Here is a 5852-nt window from a genome sequence, read left to right on the forward strand (position 1 = left end):
GCTTGCTATAGACCACCTTCTGCCCCAGCTGTGCCCTGGACACCATATGTGAATTGATTGTTCCCATCTATCTCAGAGCTCGTGCTGTTTAGGTGACCTAAACTGGGACATGCTTAACACCCCGGCCGTCCTACAATCTAAAGCTTGATGCCCTCAATCTCACAGCAAATATCAATAAACGCTACCGGTACAACCCCATATCCGTAAACACGGGCACCCTATAGATGTCATCCTAACCACTTCACCCCTCCAATACACCTCTGCTGTCTTCAACTCCAGGATCTCAGCGATCACTGCCTCATTGCCTGCGTCCGTAATGGGTTCTGGGTCAAACGACCACCGCTTATCACTGTCAACAGCTCCCTAAAACACTTCAGCGAGCAGGCTTTTCTAATCGACCTGGCCGGGTATCCTGGAAGGACATTGACCTCATTCCGTCAGTAGGATGCCTGGTTATTCTTAAAAGTGCTTCCTCACCATCGTAAATAAGCATGCCCCATTCAAAAAATGTAAGAACAGGAACAGATATAGCCCTGGTTCACTCCAGACCTGAACTGTCCTTGACCAGCACAAAAACATCCTGTGGTGTACTGCATTAGCTTCGAATAGCCCCGCGATATGCAACTTTTCAGGGAAGTTAGGAATCAATATACACAGGCAGTTAGGAAAGCAAAGGCTAGCTTTTTTCAAACAGAAATTTGCATCCTGTAGCACAAACTCCAAAAAGTTCTGGGACACTGTAAAGTCCATGGAGAATAAGAGCACCTCCTCCCAGCTGCCACTGCACTGAGGCTAGGAAACACCGTCACCACCGATAAATCCGCGATAATGGAATTTCAATAGCATTTTTCTACGGCTGGCCATGCTTTCCACTGCTACCCCTACCCTGGTCAACAGCCCTGCACCCCCACAGCAACTTGCTCAAGCCTCCCCATTTCTCCTTCACCCATATCCAGATAGCTGATGTTCTGAAAGACTGCAAAATCTGGACCCCTACTGTCACTTTATTCCTAGTTATATGTACATATCTACCTCGTTCCCTGCACAGACTTGGTACTGGTACCTCTTGTATATAGCATGCTATCGTTATTCATTGTACATCTGCTATTATTTTTTATTACATGCTTTACTTTATTTCCTTTCTCTGTATTGTTGGGAAGGGCCTGCAAGTAAGCATTTCACTGTTAGTCTACACCTTTCTCAAAGCATGTGAACAAATAAAATTTGAGTTGCAGTGAAACTCGTGTTCCTATTGCAGTCTTTTTTTACCTTCCTCCCATTCAAAATAAAAAACTGCAACATGTCATCTCGTGGAGTGACTGGAGTATCCATTGAGGTATTTGGTGCATATTGTGTGATATAAATATGAGTTCTAGACTTGTCACTAGCACAAAACTAAACATTTTATTTACAAAGCTTGATCATACAGAAAGTAAAAAATGTAGCTATAACCTTGATTTGTGCAACAGGCGGCCACACAAAAATCACCGCTCGCTTGTCGCACAGTTGCTATAGCAATTTATTGGGGGGGAAATAAAGATAAAGCAGACAAGGGGTAAGAAATAACCTAACAATGTATTCATAATTCATCCAACAAAAATATAAAAGCGCAGACTCAAAATGTACAAATCCTGAAGTCCTCACACAGGTATACATAAAGGGGGAGTTGACAGTGAAATTGTGGAATGCGAAGTAGTGCGCTGCTTGAGAACCTTGGGAATGTCTCTCGATTCCATCGGGAGCAGGCAGCTCCACTCGAACCACCCATCTGGTACAGTCTTGCCCTAYACGGGCTCAAAGCTGGGAGAGAGACGTGGCGTAGGCAGGGTGGGTGTCAGGGTGGAGAGGGAAGGGGTTGGTAACTTGATAGGCTGTCGGTTTTTCCTCATAATCATCGTTGTCAGGCTCTTGCATTCTCTTCTCTCCTTTGACAGCCTTGATTTCTGGGAGAAATGGGAAAGGGTCATTACACTATACTAGTGATCTACCGACATGACATTTTTTGGCCGATACCGATATGCAACATTTTCCTTGCCAAAAAACCTGATACCGATAACCAATATTTAAAATTTTAGCAGCCTTTTAAGCATTCTCGTACAGTTAAATAGTTAACACACACACATGGACGCAGCGGTCTAAGGCACTGCATCTCAGTGCAAGAGGKGTCACTACAGTCCCTGGTTCAAATCCAGGCTGTATCACATCCGGCCGTGATTGGGAGTCCCATAGGGCGGTGCACAATTGGCCCAGCGGCCGTGGTAGGCCGTCATTGTAAATAAGAATTTGTTCTTAACTGACTTGCCTAGTTAAATAAAGGTTACACACAAACTGACCAAAAAGTTATTTTGATGGCACTTACGCATGTCCCCATTACCAGTAAAACATCATAAAAACATATTTATTTCACTTACTTGCTGTTTCGTTCATTTGTTCAGTCGTTTCATTCTCAACCAGGATTTCTATGGAACGCCGTTTGGGTCTTTGCGCGACAAAAAAAGATACATCGATGGATTGTTGTGACATGAAATGCAAGTGATAGTGTAATAACTACGTAAAAACATTATGAACGCGTTAAATTATTGGGACATGCAGTCATATTCAGGTCCTGATTGGTCACACCATTTGACGTGTCAAATAAGCTTGTTGACCAATCAGGACCTGAATATAACTGTACGTCACAATAATTTAACACGTTCATTAATTTATGTACACCATCATTCCTATTTCATATGTCACAACGATTCATCGATACATATGCTATGATGCTGGTAAAGTTGTCTCGCACAGTGCTGGTCATAAAAAAAGAAGCTAGCTAGCTCATGGATGGAAAACAATGTTCTTCCCCAAAAACATAGCAAAACCGCATCCGTTTCAGTAGCATAGCTAGGTGTCATCATCTAAAATAACCCTAATTTATAAGACAGTTCTTATTTTATTAATGGTGGTCGGACCCATCTATGTGAAGCTAGCCACAGTGGACTTTGCGGTTAGCCTTCAAAATAAAAGTTTGGCACAATTCTACTATTTGTATTTATTTGCATCACTGTCAATGACACTTATTTTGAAGGCAAACCGCAAATTCCACTATTGTGCCTAATCCTTATTGTGGCTAGCTTCAAGTCACATAACCCGGTCCGGTCGAGCCTCACTAGCCAGATGAAGTTAGCTGGCTGCTTATAACCTTAGCTTTGGGCAACAGGGTTAAGCAGCTGGCTAGCTATTTATTTTCATGCACTGAAGTTCAATTTCAATAGGTGAACAACAAGTGGCTACCTAGCTAATACTTACAAGGATTCCTAAATCATTGCTAAGAATAATGAAAATGACTGCAGTTTCTACTGGTCATTGTTTTTCAAGCTGGTTGTATTGGTGCTACCTAAAGCTAGCTACCCCAGAAGATGCGGTCAAACAAATGACGCTTTATTACCAACGCGGTATTGTAAACATCGTTCGTGACCGGTGTTTGCAGACTTTTGTACAGCTCTGACAGTGCTACTGTATCATTTTTGATATGCAAAGACCCAAACGGCGTTCCATAGTATGTATGTCGTAACGTTATTACTGTGTAACTCCGATAGGGCAACATCTGAAAAATAGCGCACTTGGTAGTGTGTACCAGTGCTCGACCAGTCGGCGAAAGCCAACATCACCCACGTCAGAAAACGGTTGATTGTCAGGGGCAATGAATTCCATTATCTTGGCTTTAATGGATTTCGCCTTTGAGTTGTCTCGTTGAAATTTTCTTACTCTTTCAAATGACTGCTCGACTTGTTGACTACTCGATCCACACAGCAGACATTGTGGGCAAGGTTAGGAATGCTGTGTTGCACGTGTAGCGCAACATTTTTACATGGCGTCATTAGCTCATGTACCTACTTTATAGGTATGCATGTCAGCTTTGACATCGGTTTTGCACATTGGCTTTAACTAGATATGTTCACCGATATATCGTGCATCCCTATACTATATGGTACTGTACTTAGTAAAGTATCCAAAAGTGAGCTTGTGACAAAGTATGAATGACATACCATCTTCGTCAACTTCACCATCAATGCCGAGAACTTCCTCCTGGAGAGAAGTGACAGAGCAGGTCAGCATCCACAGAGCTCTCAAACCATATTGATCTGTTGATCTTTTTAAACTATTGGGTCACAAATAAACCAAAACTGGCTTTACCTCCTTAACTCCGCTGATCTCATCATCCTCTCCTACTACTACTCCCTCCTCTTCATAGTCATCATCCTCCTCGTCAAAGTCTTCCTCCTCTACGTCCTCATCCTCTCCTAAAAAACAAATACACCACCTCCATTGTCAGTCATCACAGAGAAATGCCAACAAACCTTCCATGACAAAACACATATGGATTGCAATATATAAATATTCCATTTAGCAGATGTTTTATAGTGATGCGAGCATACATTTAAGTACGGGTGGTCCCGGGAATCGAARCCACTATCCTGGCGTTGCAAGTGCCATGCTCTAKCAACTGAGCTACAGAAGACCCTCCATTCAACGCACATCTGCACTTTACATTTCCTTGTATTCCCTCAAAACACAAACTAAATGACTGCCCACCTCATCGTCGTCATCGTCGTCCACTCTCGTCCGAGTCGGTCGCCTCCCGGTCCTCCGCGTCGTACCCGTCCAGGTAGGTAAGCTGAGGGAGCAGCTTGAACACACTCTCCCTGTAGTCGTTCAGGTTGGTCACCTCACAGTTGAACAGGTCCAGAGACTTCAGGCTGTCCAGCTTTTTCTGTGGGACCAAATTAGTCAAAACTCTATATGGGGAAATGAAATTTGAGGCATAGTCTGAGCCAATGAGATGGTGTTGCACTGTATTGTGCTCTACCGGGAGTTTGGTGTACCTACCAAAGGTTCCAACGTGCTGATGTCTTTCAGTTTGTTCCCGCTTAGATTTAGATGTGTGAGGTTGGGGAGTTTCTCTGCTAGCWCGTCAAGGCCACCAGAGATTCTGTTGTCACTGAGTTCCAACTGCAACATAATGTGAAGATACAGTCACTTCTGTCCAAAAACACCAAAGCAAGTAACAGTCTTTCAGAAAATAATGACTACATCCCAAATGGAATCCTATTCCTTACATAGAGCACTATTTTAGACCAGGGCCCTCAAAAGTGCACTATATAGGGAATAGGGTGCCATTAGGGACGAACAAATGGCTCTTTCTATACCCCCCCCCCCAGCAGAATTTAAGGTATTTTTCAAAAGGAGTCAACACAAATGTTACTGTAAGTGTAAGCTTGTGTTAAAAATGGAAGAAAAAAAACATTACCTTTTTGAGTTTCTCAAGTTTGGGAAGGTTGGAGACTGAGATTAGGCCAACATTTATCAAACTGAGGAATTCCAGATTGACAAATTCTTCTGTGAGGCCTTTGATTTTCCCTTCATTTGATCGGCTGTTGTCCAGGACAAGTTCTCGTACCTATAAGGATAAAATAATTAGTTAAATTGTAATCCATGTAATTCAAAGAAAAAAAACACATGCATGTGTTGTTTACAGATGCATTAAACACTCAATGGATAATGCACCCATATTATGAAAAATATTTTATGCATTTATATAAAAGTTGTGGGAAACCTGTTTAGAATAGTCACATGTTGGCAACAGTAACTTGCTGCATCAATATTTTTCATGGATAAAAACAAARAGCTTTTAATCTAAACTTCAGGATGAAAAAGGTCAATACACAAAATATGGACCGCAATGATTATTCCTCTGACAGTTTTCCTGACTTCTGTATGAATACTGTATGAATACTTGCAACTCAGTTCGTAGCTACAAAATGTTACATTTAATTGTTTAAAGAGCAGAGTTCACATTTAATAGTCAGGGA

General features: G+C 42.1%; 1 pseudogene; it reads right to left on the minus strand.

Annotated features, from left to right (window-relative positions):
- Positions 1 to 1406: 1406 nt before the first annotated feature.
- The window catches only part of LOC112074516 (acidic leucine-rich nuclear phosphoprotein 32 family member B-like), a 4741-nt pseudogene continuing 295 nt past the window's right edge, over positions 1407 to 5852 (minus strand).

The sequence above is a fragment of the Salvelinus sp. IW2-2015 genome, unplaced genomic scaffold (assembly GCF_002910315.2).
Source record: "Salvelinus sp. IW2-2015 unplaced genomic scaffold, ASM291031v2 Un_scaffold2669, whole genome shotgun sequence".
Lineage (NCBI taxonomy): Eukaryota > Metazoa > Chordata > Actinopteri > Salmoniformes > Salmonidae > Salvelinus > Salvelinus sp. IW2-2015.